The sequence below is a fragment of the Eriocheir sinensis genome, unplaced genomic scaffold (assembly GCF_024679095.1).
Source record: "Eriocheir sinensis breed Jianghai 21 unplaced genomic scaffold, ASM2467909v1 Scaffold22, whole genome shotgun sequence".
In the NCBI taxonomy this organism is placed as follows: Eukaryota; Metazoa; Arthropoda; class Malacostraca; order Decapoda; family Varunidae; genus Eriocheir; species Eriocheir sinensis.
In genome coordinates this window covers 1,333,303-1,350,234 of record NW_026111521.1, presented here as the reverse complement: position 1 = coordinate 1,350,234, position 16,932 = coordinate 1,333,303, and the positions used below count along the sequence as shown (strand labels likewise).

At 44.8% G+C, this 16,932-nt stretch overlaps 1 long non-coding RNA gene across 1 annotated transcript; it reads left to right on the top strand.

Annotated features, from left to right (window-relative positions):
* The first annotated feature begins 12,942 nt into the window (after positions 1 to 12,942).
* LOC126990884 (uncharacterized) lies at positions 12,943 to 16,905 on the top strand. The gene is made up of 3 exons (XR_007744888.1): positions 12,943 to 13,084; positions 14,918 to 15,029; positions 16,803 to 16,905. It is a non-coding gene; the product is annotated as an uncharacterized LOC126990884 (long non-coding RNA).
* The last annotated feature ends 27 nt before the right edge of the window (positions 16,906 to 16,932 follow it).

Genomic DNA, 16,932 nt, shown 5'->3' with positions numbered 1-16,932 from the left:
AGTATGGAGAAAATGCAAAGGGGCCGCGGGAGGGGGGGAGGCATGCAGTTAGCAAGTTCAGAAGAGCAGTCACGTGTGGAAATGGTTTGAGAAGATAGAAAGAGATCTTCCTTGTGGTGGTTGAATAGTGGCGGCGCTTAAGCCATCCATGAATGTGGAAGGAAAAAACCAATATGATATGGCAGCCAAACTCTCCTTCTTCCTTTGTGGCCTTTGGCGTTTCGCTAGAGAGCCTGAAAGCACTGAGAGAGAGAGAGAGAGAGAGAGAGAGAGAGAGAGAGAGAGAGAGAGAGAGAGAGAGAGAGAGAGGAGAGAGAGAGAGAGAGAGAGATATTGTCACTGTGGATCACATTTATTTTTTTTTTTATTATTCCACCAGACCTTGGTACAGTCGGCTATAGAGAGTAAAGTCACACTGTCCAGTAAGTTCCCTGGTTCAGAAAGCGACATCTGGCAACCCCCTCCACGCGACATGAAAATGTACCCACATCCTATCGAAATCGTACTGTTGGAGGTGGATGGTGGTCAGCAGGTGCACCTCCAGCAATTTTAAGATAGAGATTACCAAAAGTGCCCGTCGCTAACGCTTAATAAATATTTTTCTTTAGGCTCTGTCGCTACATTTTGACACGAGTTTTTAGTTTCGGTCAAATTTAGTCAAGAGCAATTCTAAGTTATTTATCAAACTATGATACATTTAAAATATACTGCACTTATTAAAGAGATTGTTATGCCTTTTAACTTAAAAATAAATCCCTGACAGCCGAGATCTTGTTCTTTATTAAAAAAAATATACGTAATAATAGGCTATAAACGTTCACATGATGCCGCCGTCGTCATTTCGTGCGGGCTTTTCTCCAAGCGCTCGCACTCAACACACAAACACACACACACACACACAATAACCACTTACACACACACACACACACACACACAACACACACACACACACTCACACACACACACACAAACCACCCATATAGACACACCAATCATAGAAATACACACATATACGACACACACACACACCAACGCACACACACACACGCAAACCAGACACGCACACATACCCACCACTCACATACACACATGCACCCCTCTCTCCCCACACACACACACGCACCACTCATACAGACACACTAATCATAGAAATACACACACACATGTACACATACACACACACTCATACACGCACGCAACGCACACACACACACACGCAAATAGACACCCACATTCACGCACACATACTCACCACCCTTTATACACACATGCTTCCCCACACACACACACACATACACAGAGTATAGAGACACAGATATACGATGGATCTGACCATCTTTGCAGTGCTGGCAGCAAGTTAAAGCTGAGAAAGAAAAGTGTAAAAGTTTGAAAAGGAAAGGTGAAGTAAAAAAGGAGATACTGAAGATAGAAAAGTTACAGGAAAAAAGAAATGAAAGATGAGTATAATCGTGAAATGGCAGAGGCCTTAAGTGAAAAAATGGGAAAGTGTAAAAGATGATACAAATATTGAAAAGTTTTTGGAACATTAAAGAAATAGCTGTAACTGCAACAAAAAAGTGTTAGGATGAAACTTTGTGAGAGATGGAAAAAAAAGGAAATTCATGGAGGATAAGGAGGATAGTAAAAGAGAGGGAACTTTTAAGAAAACTCAAGAAAAGAAATGTGTCTGAACAAGTAAAAGGAAAGAAAAAAAATAAATATAGAGAATGCAAATGAAATTAAAACAAGCAATAAAAGAAAAGAAGAGAGTTGATGAAGACTTTGGAAAAGACTATGAAATATATAAGGAACAGGAAATCATATTGAAAAGAAGTAAAAACGAAAGAAATGCAGAAAATATCTCCGCAAGTAAAATAAATGAAGTTATGGATGAGAATGGAAAGACGTTGAAGGACGGGGAAGCTGTGAAAGAGATGGAGAGAATATTTCAAAAACTTAATGAACTTTGAGGATGGACGTCCAGCGGCTGTAACAGCAGCAGTTTTGAGTAGAGGTAGAGAGTGAGCATATAAAGAAAGAACTATAATATGAAGAAGTAAATCAGGCAATAAAAAAGATAAAAAATGGAAAGGCAGCAGGAATTGATGGAATCACAGGAGAAATGTTGAAGTGTGGAGGAGATGTAGTTGTTAAATGGATGGTCAGATATGTGAAAGTAGCATGGGTGGGGGTTGGTGGTGCCAGCAGACTGGACGAAAGCCATCATTGTCCCCAGTTTACAAGGGAAGGTAAGGGCAGGAGAGGGGTATTGGGAGCTATAGAGGCAGAAGTCTCCTAGTATACCCGGAAGTATATGGAAAAGTCAGCAATAGAGAGGGTGCAAGAAAAGACTTACAGAAGAGAAAATCAGTGAAGAACAAAGGAGGCTTAGAAGGGAAGGGATGTGTGGACTGATATTTGCCCTTCAGGATGGTACTAGAAAAATAATATAAAAGAAAGAAACCATACGCTGCCTTCATGGTTGGAAAAAGCTTATGACAGGTCGATTGGATTGAATTGTGGGATGTTTTAAAGATTTATGGTGTGGAGGAAAACTGCTTAGTGCAATAAAGTCTTTCTATGAGGATGCATCTGCATGTGTCAAAATTACTGAGAAACAAGTGAACATTTTGAGATAAAAGTAGGGCCCAGACAAAGGGTGCGTCATTTCACCATGGTTATTCAATATTTATATGGATGGTGTTATTAGAGGAATTAAGGGCAAAGTTGGAGAAGTTGGAGTAAGACTGTTCGATGAGGGTAAGTGGGTACTGAATTCAGTACTGTTGCTGATGACACGGTGCTCATTGTGTAGAAAATGAAAGTGACCTTCAAATTTGGGTCAGTGTTTTGATAGTGTCTGTGACAGGAGAAAGCTGAAAGTAAATGTCAACAAAAAGTAAAAGTGATGGTTTGGAGCGAAGCAGAAGTGAGGGTTGTAGATTTCTGTATGCCCATATAGTGGTAATTGAATGTGAAAAAGAATGCAAATAATTTGAAAGGTGAAGAAATGGAGGAGGTCAATGAGTTTATACTGGATCCAGTTATGTGTAGCATGGTGGTATGGAGGAGAGATAAGAGAAAGGCATTGCAAGGAAGAAGGGTGGGGTCTTTGGGACGAATCCATATAAATGGCAGAAGTGAGGTATGGAGGTAAAGAGGATTTGAGAAATACAATAATAGTACCAACCCTCACATATGCAAGTGAAACGGGGCCTGGAATGAAAGTCAGAGGTCTGGAGTGCAGGCAGTGGAAATGAGTTATTTGAGGAGTGCTTGTGGTGAGTAGAATGGATGGAACAGGGTATTAAGTGTGGCAAGAGTTGTTTTGGAATGTGTCACAGGGGTGAAGGGAAGTGGAGTGGTGAAGAAGCGAAGGACAGACTTTAAAGTGGTTTGGCCAATATGGAGCGAATGGAGGAGAGTAAGATGACCAGAAGGGTGTATGTGGGTGAGATAGATGGAGAGAGATGCTAGAGGACGACCTCAGCAGTGAAATAGAGATAGGGTGCCTGAAGTACGTTGGGAGAAGGGGAAAGATCTGATAAACTTTTGAGCAGGCAAGGAGGGAGTGTCTGATAGAGAAAGTTGGAAGTTCTTCTGCCGTGGCCATCCCCTGGTGGGAGCTCCTAGGAGCAGGCGTCGATGAAATTATGGTGATGACACACACACACACACACACACACACACACACTGGCTTGGTCAGTCATTATGTCAAGTGGGAGGGCACTATCAGTCTACTAAGTTTTCAAGCCCTGTTAGCACAAGTTATTATAAGAGCCCCGAGTTCGACCCCTGGCCATCACAGGTTGAAAAAATAAAAAAAGGGGAGGAAGAGGAAGAATAGTGGCGCTAAGATTCCTCAGCCTCACAGAGAGTGTACGGCTGGGTTCGAATCCCTGCTGTTCCCTCTCTGTAAGCTGCCACCAGGAGGTTGTAATATGGCACAACCCCCAAAGCCTGTAAGTGAGGAACGGCAGTTCTATGAACCAGGTGGGGCGGAACTAAACTAACTGTTTAGTCCCCAGACTCTCCCTGCCAAGGGCAGGCCTGGCAACACTTGACTTTAACAACTGTCCTACCTAGTAGATAGTGTCCGTCGCTCCCCAGCTTACTATGGGTTGTTCCTTGAGGTAGATGGTATCCTCAGTCCCAAGTTTGGTTTTGTGGGGTCTTGGTTACCTTCGGAGGTCGTGGTGGGGGAGATTGCGAGACTGCACCTTAGGCTAGGAAGGCTGTATGCATTAATACAGGACATAGACAGAATACAATTTATTGGTTTAATCCTCACTCCCGATGGAAGGTAGCATGTTTTGGTTAATACAAAGTTGTAACTCTATCTTCTAATTCCTAACCTTCTTATCGATAAATGCTACACACGAGAGATGACCATATGTAGGTATATATCACAGGGCTACCGCCCGATTGACAAGACAATCCGATTTCAACTTCCCGCATCGGCGTGCATACACAAATAAAAACACTCATGACACACTCAGGACAAAAATAGGAATAGAAGTGTAAGAATGAGAGAAAGATCAGACTGTTACAGCTAAAGGGGGGGTGAGGTCACTGTTTGCCCCTCGTCCACCAAGCGGATGCCCCTTACCCGTTTTACACAATTTCCTTGGCTTGGTGGAGGCCTGAGAGCTACACTATATGCTGTTGTGCCGTGCCTAAAGGGGGGGTTTCGGAGCCGTTTCTACTCCCATCACCAGCCTGCTGATCTCGGGGGCGGCAGGGATTGGACTGGCTCGCCCTTACCTGGGCTCAGTTCAGGCACTCATGACTGAGGGCATGACCCTTGTTCACCACTGGCGTCTGGTTTCATTCCCGACTCTCAATGGGGGCGGCTTCAAGATGGCGCGCCACTCGCCTGTCCTAAGCTCTGGACTTCGGCCTTCACGGCCGTATTCTCAGTGACGGCCGTATTCTCAGTGAATCTCTTCCCCCTTCACGCGAGGAAACAAGGCTTCGTGGACCAAACGGTATTCTCAGTGAAGAGGAGTGTCTTTGATGCAGCGCGCGAAGCGGCGAGCGGGAAAAAAATGAACTAATTTCCTCTCTTGACGAAGAGGAGGTGAAGGCCCGCTCTTCGCTAATATCTTCGCACATTTAATGCTTTATTACAACATTTTTCCATGTTGCTGTATTATTAATTGGGTATAAGAACAATTTAAGTTTTCTAGGCCTTATATAAAAAGTAATACAATGCGAGAAACAATATTTTTCTGTTTATTCAAGACTTCACGGTTCCTTATGATAATTCTAAGCCAACACTGAAACACACCTCTCAACCAGCACGCTCCGCCCTTTAGTCTCAACTATTCACAACAGTTATCTTTTTGAGCGTTTGTAGGGCGGGCACTTGAACCATAAGCATGCATTAAGATTGCTGGGATGAATTTTAAGTGACGGACTAACAGGCTTTTTCTCCGGGCGCTTGTTTCACAAGTCTGTATGAATATGTGGTGGTATTCGGTACTCGTGCTGGGCTTAACACAGCCAATCTCCAAACTCGTGACGTCACTCAGGGTGGAGCTAGCAAAGCTCAGCAATATAGATGATACCATTTTCCACCCACTGATAGAGCCTAAAGCTAGTTAAAATATATTTACAAGTGAGAAATAACGAAGGGAAAAAGAGATGTCTCATGGAACAGGAGGAAAATAAAGAAAATAAAAGCAGTTTATTCTAACGAGGTCTCCTAAGCTCCGCCCACAGGTAACGGGATGATACGAAAGTGAAGCAAACATAGCCACGGGTACCAACCAATTAAATGCATCCATGTAAAATTTCTGCTATATATAATGTATGTCACTGTATCAAGCACTGTTTACATAAATATTAGTCACACTATATAATCCATTATATAAATGTACCTAAATTGCATTAAGGTTTCGGTTTTCAACGTTTGTTTGATTTGCAGTAGTACCAACACTACACGGAAAGATTGTTTCGAAGGTTAGGAACTGGGCATACCCTTCAGCGGAAACACACTCTCTAAGAGACGCTTCGACGAAGAGGGAAGAGCTTCACTGAGAATATGGCCGTGAATCTCTTCCCCCTTCACGAGAGGAAACAAGGCTTCGTGGACCAAATGGTATGCTCAGTGACGAGGAGTGTCTTTGATGCAGCGCGCGAAGAAGGCGAGCGGAAAGAAATGAACTAATTCCTCTCTTGACGAAGAGGAGGTGAAGGCCCGCTCTTCGCTAATATCTTCGCACATTTAATGCTTTATTACAACATTTTTCCATGTTGCTGTATTATTAATGGGTATAAGAACAATTTAAATTTTCTAGGCTTTTTATATAAAAAGTCATACAATGCTTAACATTATTTTTTTCTGTCTATTCAAGACTTCACGGTTCCCATGATAATTTAAGCCAACACTGGAACGCACCTCCAAGCCAGCATGCCCCGCCCTTCAGACTCAACTATTCACACAACAGTTCTCCTTTTTAAGCGTTTGTAGGCGGGCACTTCAAACCATTAGCATGAAGAGTGCTGGGACAAATTTAAAGTGACGGACTGACAGCTAGGCTTCGGTCTCCGGGCGAATGTTTCACAAGTCTGTATGAATATGTGTGCTAGTGGTACTCCGTGCTGGGCTTCCCACAGCCAATCTCCAAACTCTGTTACGTCACATGTGGGTGGAGCTTAGCAAAGCTCAGCAATCGAGATGATACCATTTTCCACCCACTGATAGGAGCTCTAAAGCGAGTGGAAAATTTATTTAGAAGGGAGAAATAACGAAGGAGAAAGAGATCTCATGAAAAGGAGGAAAATAAAGAAAATAAGCAGTTTATTCTAACGAGGTCTCCTAAGCTCCGCCCACAGGTAACGGGACGATATCAGAGCTCTTGCTCTTGCTCTTGCTGTACAGGTGACCCGTTGGAGAGTCAGGCCTTCGTATCGGCACGCCCTGTAAAAATAAAACAACAACAAGCAGTATCCATTACAAATCTTCCAATTCCTATTTCTTGCACACCACATCTTTTCCAGAAAACTCTTCATGGCTTCTATAATTCTATCATTCACTTCATCACTCAGTCCCAGCAGCAGCAACATCCATTCCTCTGTCCTTGCAATCCTCCCATTCACATCCCAGCCCATCTCACTCAGTGCCACCTCATCATCTCCGTCCTTTCTCTCCGGTACCTCCGGCACACCAGTATCATCACATGCACGACAGTTTCATCCACACCCTGTCACACATCTGACACACTTTGCTGCAGGACTCAGACCACCTGTAGTTCTTGCATTCACATTCATACACTGCGCGCGAGCTTGGAAGAGAAGATCACCACCCAGGCTTCCATCATACCAGCTGACATACTGCGGGCTTCCTTTCCCTGTACCACTCCAAAGTAGTTCGCTCCCATCACATGAGCCCACCTCCTCAGACCGTCATCTTTCACTGCACTGTCTATCACTTGCGTCCACTTTCGCACAGTCCATTCTCGGCCCGCACTATTTCTGTATGTCACCTTACCTTCAAAGAAACGCCTCCCTTCCTCTGCTCACCCACCTGACTCGCATACCACTGTCACCAACCATTCTCATGCAGTTTTTAATCCATTTGCTCATGCACACTCCACAAGTAAACCTTCCAGTGCCAATCTCGCGCGTCATCCATTCGTTCCAGTCTGACTTTGTATCATGGTAGCCTTCCTAAATCTTTCCTAAAAGGTACTCCATCCCATATCACCCTCAATGCTTCCACCGCTGCATACCTTGGTGCATCTAAAGCTAACCTACTGATCCTATTTTGCCCTACTTCCAATTTATCCATTTCCAACTCACTCCATGTAATCACCTCCATCCCATACATCACACTCGGCACTGCTACACTCTTCCACACCTCTCTCAGCACATCATACTTACATGCTCTCATTCTTGCTGCACTTCCCAGACGGCCCACCCATTGATTAACTAGGCTAATCTTCTCATTCTTTGTCCTTTCACATCCGCTCGGACTCATCCATACACCCAGGTACTTGTATGCATCTGTTTGCCCTATTTCCTGTGTGTCTCCTAGCCTCCAGGTCCTATTTCTCTCATCTTTCTGCCCCATTCACAACCATTATCTGACTTTTCTCCTACTCATATTTCACTCCAAAATCTCTCCCATACTCATTTACACATCTAATAGTTCCTGCAGTTCCTCCGCTGACTCACTCATGACTACCACATCATCTGCATATAGAAGCACACTTACCCTGTCTTCTCACTTTTACTTGCTCCTGCATTCTTTCTCCTCATCCTGGCTGCACAACTCCTCAGTGTACAGACTGAAGAGAGTTGAGACAGGATGCAGCCCTGCCTAACACCTCTTTCACTCCCTCACCCACTCTGTCTCTAATGCTCCTAACCTATACCTGGCTCTTGTATCCACATACATGCTCCTAATGATTCGCACTATCTTATCACTCAAACCTACTTTCTCCAGTACCTTGTACATCACCTCCCTGTTCACTCTATCATACGCTTTCAATATCAAGAAACCCAAGATACAACGGACTTCCATTCTCTTCCTTTCCTCTCTCTATCATCTCATTTACCACATACATATTGTCCTCTGCTCTCCTGTCTGTGCAAAGGAAACCATTCTGCTCCTCACCCAGCACCTCTCTCTCTTTCAATCCACTTACACAGCCTTTCATTCAACACAGCACAGAAAATCTTTCCCACCGTATTCGCCAGGGCTATCGGCCCATAATTCTTCAGCTCTTTCTTACTCTTATGTCCTCCCTGTGTATCAGAGTCACTGCATTCGTTCCATTCCTGAGGCACTCTCATTCTCCCATATGAATAGCTCAGTCATCCTGTCTATCACCACCTCACCTCCATTCTTATACAATTCATACGGGATCTCATCCAGCCCTGCTGCCTTGCAATTCTTCTGCTTCTTCAAACATACCTCGACTTCCCTCTCTGCAAATTCTCTCATTCAGCTCACCTGCATCCTTCCTCTCAAGCGTTACATCCCTCTCTCACCTCAAAACTTCACCCAACCTCCAATCTCTTCCCAGAAACCTTTTATACACTCTTTCTTTCTATCTGTGTCCCTGATATCATCACCATTTACTTTCAGGCACTCCACGGTTTCACTATCAGTCACCTCTCTCACCCTCAAGAATTTATACCATTCACGCCCACCTTCTAGGCCTTTTCTTTTCAGAGCCTCAATCACACTCCTCTCACACCTGACCTTGGCCTCCCTAATCTTCCATTTAGTGACCCTCTGTTGCCTTACATACTCTGACCAAGTATTCTGATATTCATTCTCTGCCTCAACGTTTTCATGTCTCTCTATCCTCAGTCTCCTACAAACCTTATTCAGCCTCTTTCGCTCCTTCCTAGCATCCCTGATCTCCCCATTCCACCATGGCTTGTACTTTCTCTTCCTTCCATTCGTACTCATACCCAATCCGTCGAGTTGCGGCTCTCCTTACATTTCCTACAAACTCACTATTGGCTCCATCCACGTCATGCACACTTCCATTTATCCAGTCTAATTCCCTCAGGTCTACCTGGAAGTCTTCCCATCTAACATCCCTCAACCTCCATTTCTTTCTTTCTCTCTTCACTTCACCTTCATTCCTAGCATACAGGTCACTTTCCACCACTCAGCATATTGTGGTCAGACACCACATCAATCATTCCGTCCTCATCTATCCACATACGAGACACACACTCACGCATTCTCCCATTCACTAACACATAATCAATAGCAGACTCCTGATCCCTCGCACTCCACGTCACACGTCCCTCAGCCATCGTCACATTCAAGTTTTCCAGATTCATTTCATCCACAAACTCATCCAGCATTTCCCATTCCAGTTCATTCTCTCCCAAGCACACCCACATGTGCATTCATATCTCCCATGACCATAACTTTCTCTCCGGCATACTCCCTCATAACTTTCCTCACCACGCCATACTTCCCTCTGTTCTCCCTCACGGCTCTCTCACCTTCCACCGTCATGTACACCACAATCACTATCAACCTTTCAGACTTACCCTTGGCATTGACACACTCCACTTTCACTGCTAGCACATCTTCACTGTCTGCACTCGTCCCTACATTTACTTCTTCTACTCTGAAAACCTTCTTTTTCCTGTGGAGTAGGGCTACTCCTCCTCCCGTGTATTCTGCTTCTTTCTGCCTTCCCAATCATAGCAAACACTTCCCCATCCACACGCACGTCATCTCTTAACTGAGTCTCAGTCACACCAACTAGATCAAACTTCCACTCATCCAGCTCTTTACTCATGTCATCCAGCTTACCTGTGCCCCATCCTCTCACATTTATACACCCAATGTTCATACAGTTCATACGCTTCACTGCCTGGTTGGTGGTTTCTCTTCCTTGCTCTCTAGCGCCTCAAGCATTCACACACTGGACGGACCCAGCATTCCTCCACCCCTCAGCCTCCTGCCCATCCTCTCTCGTGTCCTGACTGGTTCAGGTGGAACCCCATCTACGGTGAAGTCCAGCCCTTCCTGTAGCACACCATCCAAATTCAAAGCTAACTTCTTCCTTTCTTACCCCTCAGCCACTCCACCTTCAGCTGTAGCAGTGCCTCTTGGAGTCTAATGTCTGTCCTCTGCCTCACCCTCTCATACCTCTCCCTTCTCTGGGGCGCCTCATAACCCCTACCACTGCCACTCTCACATTCTTACCCTCTACTGCCTTCACTGCTTCTACCACCTCTCTTACCGTGTCTTCTGTGCCAACATTCTCCAAATCATTCCCACCACCCTGAATGATCAAGAGGCTGCCTTCCTTAAACTCTTCTGCCTTTCCTCAACCCTCCTCCTCACTTCTCCAATCCTGGCACCACTCAAGCTCTCCACACCACTCCCCTCGGCCTTACACCCCAACTAACTCTTAACATTCTTCATCATGCTGTCCCCAACGACACGAATGGGGGGCATACTCTTTATCGCCTTACTCACCTGTGGCCTGTCCTTCTGCTTCTCACACCTTACACACCCATCCCTACCTCCCCCAACATCCTCGACCTGCACCTCCACTTCCCTCGACTCCACGGTGATCTTGGGGGCAGCAGGCTCACTCGCTGGGGCGGCTTGCACGCTGCTTGTTTGGTCAGCCTTCTCCACCACGTTGGCCTCTGTCTGCACCTCCTTGTCCTCTTTCATCCGTTTCCATTCCGTCCTGCTTGTGTCGAGGGCACACCGTGCACAGGAACACGATCAGGCTATGCTCTAGGATCCGTGAGGCGGTCTTGATGTTAACGCAGGTCAGGTGGGACCACTCCTCACACCTTTCACAACACAATCCATTGTCATTCACATCCTTCCCACACACACCACAGTCGTCCTGCCCATCTCTTCTAACTCTTAGGTAAAGTGCTCACCAAAATACTGCACAGACGGAAAATCCTCACAAAACTCCGAGCCGCTCACACACACGTCCTTCACACACAGATACCAACCATTAAACCCATCAATGTAAATTTTCTGCTATATATAGTGTATGTCACTGTATCAAGCACTGCTTACATAAGTACTTGCCACACAATATTTTCCATTATAGAAATGTACCTAAAATGCATTTATGTTTCGGTTTTCAACGTTTGTTTGATTTGCAGTAGTACCAACACTACACGGAAAGATTGTTTCGAAGGGGGAAGAGAAACTAGGCTTTGAAAATATCTCTTCACGGAAACACACTCTCTAAGCGACGCTTCGACGAAGAGGGAAGAGCTTCACTGAAAATTCCGCCGTCAGCTGTCTCGCGCCCTCACCTGTGCCGTGGAAAGTTCAGTCCCGAATGAATCTCGTCAGGCCGAGCGGTTAACTCATGACCGTTCCTGACGTGGCCACCTCAAGGTTCCAACACTTTTCCTTCTCGCCTTTCAGCTTGGTACATTAATCTATCCTTCCTCTGCCTTCTGAGGGTGTCTTTTGTATGCTAATTCTAAACTTAATTTTCCCTTAATTTCTAAGTCCTAACGTATAAATATATAATAAAAATAGGGATCCGGCTGGATTTATATCAGGGGTGCCAACCCAAGCTGTAGTTCGTATTTCTCGCTCTCTTCCCTTATCTACTTATGACATATTAACCTCTACGGGTATTGTTTCGGCTGAGGAGAAACTGGATCCGGTAAATAACCATGGCTATGTACAAGGGATTATTCCCAATTTTCCCAATCGGCTTTTAACTGGCTTCTGCGGTGTTGGTATGCCGGCAGGTACGTTACATTATGAATATAAATATAATTTTCTTCCTCCTTTGATGACCCTTAATTCACGTTTAAGATAAATTAATATTTCAGTTTTTTTATTATTCCATGTGTGTGTGTGTGTGTGTTTGTGTGTGTGTGTGTGTGTGTGTGTGTGTTTGTGTTTGTGTGTGTGTGTGTGTGTGTGTGTAGGGAGGGCAAGGTAAGGTTTGGGGCGTATATAATTGTTCTGCGCGTTGCCTCGGTGCTCACCTCCGTCACGTTGGTCCCTGAGCCGGTGGTTGGTGAGAATCCAGTACCCACAAAAAGTGACGACACAAATCAGCAACAAATAAATAATAGGATAAAACAGTTTCATCTCACACTACTCAGAAAAGGAATATGAGCAAGTGTGGCACGATAAGCGTCCCGTTGAAAAAACACAAACATTGGCAGCAGCGACTCTGCAGGAACGACGAACACGACCCGCCCTGGTGACAGGACGGCCAGCACAACCAAGAACTCCTGATAACAACTACCACTGACGGGGCTCTAGAGGCTGTGGGTCCACAGCTTCCAGCCCCATAAAACACCCACGAAGAAGAAGAACACGACAGGCAGTGTGTGTGTGTGTGTGTGTGTCATCTCCGTGCAGGGTCGGGCGGCAGACTCACCGCCACACACCCACAGCTTCCTGCCAGACACTCACCACCATGACAGCCTGAACAAGGCCCTAAGGGCATGCCTAAGCCTAGGTGAAGCTGATCCTACGAGGGGAAGGTAATGATGGAGTGTGTGACCGGCATGGCCAAGACGCCCCCCGGCCCTTGGTGTTCCTCCAGCATCACACCCGCCGCCCCGCGGGGCTGCTGGGCACCTTACTGAGGTGCCTTGTACTACTGCTCAGCTTTTTACATAACCATTCCCTGCAGAAACAGTTAAATGGGTGCCTGCTGTTCCTGTTGAGTGGGTGGTGCATGACACACGCCAGGGGTCAAGGGGGAACAAAGGTAATGCCCCCTAAGAAGGTGCTGTGTCAGATTTGGATATTTCAAACTAACTCACCTGGTTTACTCACCTGGTGGGCTTCCAGACCCCACAGTCCACATGATGACGAGGGGAAGCCAGCACTCTGCTGATGCGCCAGCTCTCAATATTTAATTACATAAACAAAAACAAATACTAATGAAAGAGCTGGATAGTCCATCATATGCAGTCAATTTGTAATGTAATTTATACGATTAGATGTAGAGCTACAGTCCATTTAATGACATTCCAAAAGTTTGTCCCCAAGATGATGAGCTAGTGCTGATTTAAATAGAGGTAGAGACTGGAGGGTGACTAGGGATTCAGGGAGGGAATTCCACAAAGGAATGCCTTTGACACTGAAGGACCTCTTCCTTAGTTCAAGCTGGGTCCTAACATGTGCTATTTAGTACTGGTGGCCTCTAGTGGGTAGATCAGAGTTAGAACAAAAAGGTCTGAGGGGAGATTGCACATTTGTTATGAAAGGTCTGCCGGTAAGGTTGACGGGGACAAAGCCCCACCCAGCAGGTGATGTTAAATTTGAATAGATCTGTTGTTTAGTGGTGGGGCGCTGTGCAATAACCTGCACAGTGTTGTTCTTCAGTAAATATCAGCAGTGCAGTGCTCAGTCTTGTGTAATATTGCACTCATGCCGGTGCACAAGTGCAAAATTACTAGTTACACCTGCACAGCTAAATTACCTTGATCTTGATTTATAATACACAGGCACCCATTCAGGTGCATAACATGCATATTTGTGTTGGCTGTTGGGTGACGGGGAGCCGGTGTGCAGGGAGGAAGTGAATCAAGTGTAATTGTTAGTGTTGGTGTGTTGTGGTGACAAGTGAGTGTGTATTTGTTTTCTGAATGAGTCTATTGTACCGCAGTCTAAAATCTGTTGAGGGAGGCTGTTCCAGTCACACATGGTGCGTGGAAAGTATGAGTGCTTGTATGCGTCATTGTTAGTGTGATATGTTTGGTATTTATGGGTGTGTGTGTTATGAGTACGTTGACTGTTTGCATTGTGTGTTTGTGTGTGGGTCAATGTCAGTGTGAGTGTCTGTGATCTTGTATATCAGTGTAAGTCTGTGTGCTTGTCTGCGTATATGAAGAGGGTCCATGTTTATCTGTTGTTTGATCCGTGTTGTGATGCCAGACGTTCAAGTGTAATTGTTTGTAATGAACCTTGCTGCCTTGGTGTTGATTTGTTCTAGCTTATCAATGTTTCTGTGTGTGTAAGTGACTCCACCTGTGAGCAGTATTCCAGTGTTGGTCTCACAAGTGTGTCATAAGCTACATAGTGCTTGTGCAAGGTCCTTTCTTGGTTGCAATGCCTACCACTTGTTATTGTATATTATTTTGAAAAATTTTGATATGCTTTACAAGGGTATAGATATTGGTTATCATGTCAGGCTTTGATGGGTTTGTATTCACCCTAGAAAACATGGGAGCAGCACACGGGTAATTTTTGATAAATCCCTGTGATCCACTTTGCAATGGTTATAGATATTGGTTATTACCTATCTGTTAGGCATTTATCCCCACAATAATGTGTCCTCAAGGCTCTGTTTTGTGACACTTGAATTTCTACATTTAAAATTATTGAAAATGACCCCATATCAAAAACCTTGGGCAAATATTGCCTCTGAAATAAATCTTAACCAGTTGATGAAGGTGAACCTTTGTGTTGCAGGATGACGGAAGACACGCCCCAGAGGAAGACGTCAGCCAGGAATCCCCGCGCGGTCAGCCTCTTGCTGGGGGTGCGGCAGCGGCAGCAACCGATGGCAAGTCTGGAGAAGCAGGTGAGGCAGAGGTTGAGGCTGGGCAGCTCTGGTCTTTGTTAGTAGGTCAGGAAAAGGCAGAGGCCAAGGGAGTGAGAAGCTCTTTTTCTTTTTTTCCTTTGTCCAGTTAATGAAGCAGCTCAAGGGGAAAAAAGCCCACTATGCATTGCTCCTGTAAAAGTAGATAGAAGTGAGTGGTCTGGAGAGAGTCAGTTACAGGTGGAGAGGTGTCTTGATATTCCCCTCATGAAAGAGTTCAAGTCATGGGCAGGAGGAAACACAGACAAAGGAAGCTTGTTTGTTCCAGAGTGTACCAGCAAAAGGGATAAAGGAATGCAGACGGTGGTTTACTCCTGCATAAGGGATTTGTATAGCACAGGAATGAGACAGAGTAGAAAGTTGTGTGCAGCTTAGTGTGAATTTTTTCCCCTTCATTACTAGGCGGCGTTAGATGTCCAGGCTTGAGGGACAGGAAAAGCAAGATCCCTACAATGCAGTGCAGTTTATGTGGCATACCATTTTGAAATTGCTACATTTGACACATTTTGTCAGTAAGATACAATCTGATTGACCGATTAGGACCCCAACACACACACACACACACACACACACACACACACACACACACACACACACCTATGCACAAACCTCAACATATGATCGGAGGAGGCTAGACTGAACCTGGTGTGCCGTTTGAACCCTAAGCACGACTATTTTCTCTTCTAGTTTGGTCCTGAGTTAGTTATAGTGTTGTGTCTGCTGGTTATGACTCGGCAGTGGGGGGTGAAAAGGCAAGTCCTGCTCTCTCAGTCTCTCTCTCTCTTGTCCTTAAGCCTTACTAAAGTCTGTTCACTTAAGTCAGACCCAAGCTGACAACATAAACCTAAGTGTGTTTGCAAGCTGAGTGCTGACTGGCTGCTGCTGTGGCTTCCAAGTTTTCTTTAACCTGTTTGTGTTTATCTCACGCAGCACTTTCTGCTAATCTGCACTGTGCTTATGACCACGCTTAGGTTTATGTTGTCAGCTTGGGCCAGAATTAAGTGAACAGACTATAGTTGTGATATATAGGGATTGAGCTACACTTGTGGGCTCTTGTGTATGTCCGTTAGGGTGGAGGTTGTATGTGTGTGTGTGTGTGTGTGTGTGTGTGTGTGTATTTACCTAGTGATATACAGGATGATTTACACTGGTATGGTCCTGTCCCCAAATTTCAGTTTATCAAGTTTAGCTTTAATTCATGAATATTTTTCGCTTGAGCTCAATTTTCTCTATTTTCAAGGTCATTCTAAGTCACAATGTATCTGTGTGTGTGTGTGTGTGTGTGTGTGTGTGTGTGTGTCTGCCTCTGCTGGCTTGTCTGTTTTTTATGTGCATTTACTTAGTCATAGTATAGAGGATTTTAACTAAGCTTGTGTTGACCTGCCTCCATATCTGCTTTCGTACAACTGTACTTACTTTTATAAATTTATGGATGTTCTCAGCTCTGTCTCCTCATCCAGACACTTGCCAGTGTGAATCACTCCAGCAGGGAAGTCAAGCCTCATAATAATGATGATGATAATACTACTACTATTACTACTATTACTACCACTACTACTAATAATAAAAGATGGTATATAAATTTTATTTTACTCAACTATATCACAAACTTCCCATTATGAACCACTCTTAACAGGGAAGCCAAACACAATAGTAATAATAATAATAATAATAATAATAATAATAATAATAATAATAATAATAATAATAATACAGCATATTTATTATACTTTATTCTACCATCTGGCATTTCAGGGTGAGATGGAGATGTGGCCAGGCCTGTACACACACCTCACCTCCCAGCTGATGGCCCTGGCGCGGGGCAAGGTGGTGCTGGTGCTGGAGGTGTGGCCAGGCCTGTACACACCTCACCTCCCCCCAGCTG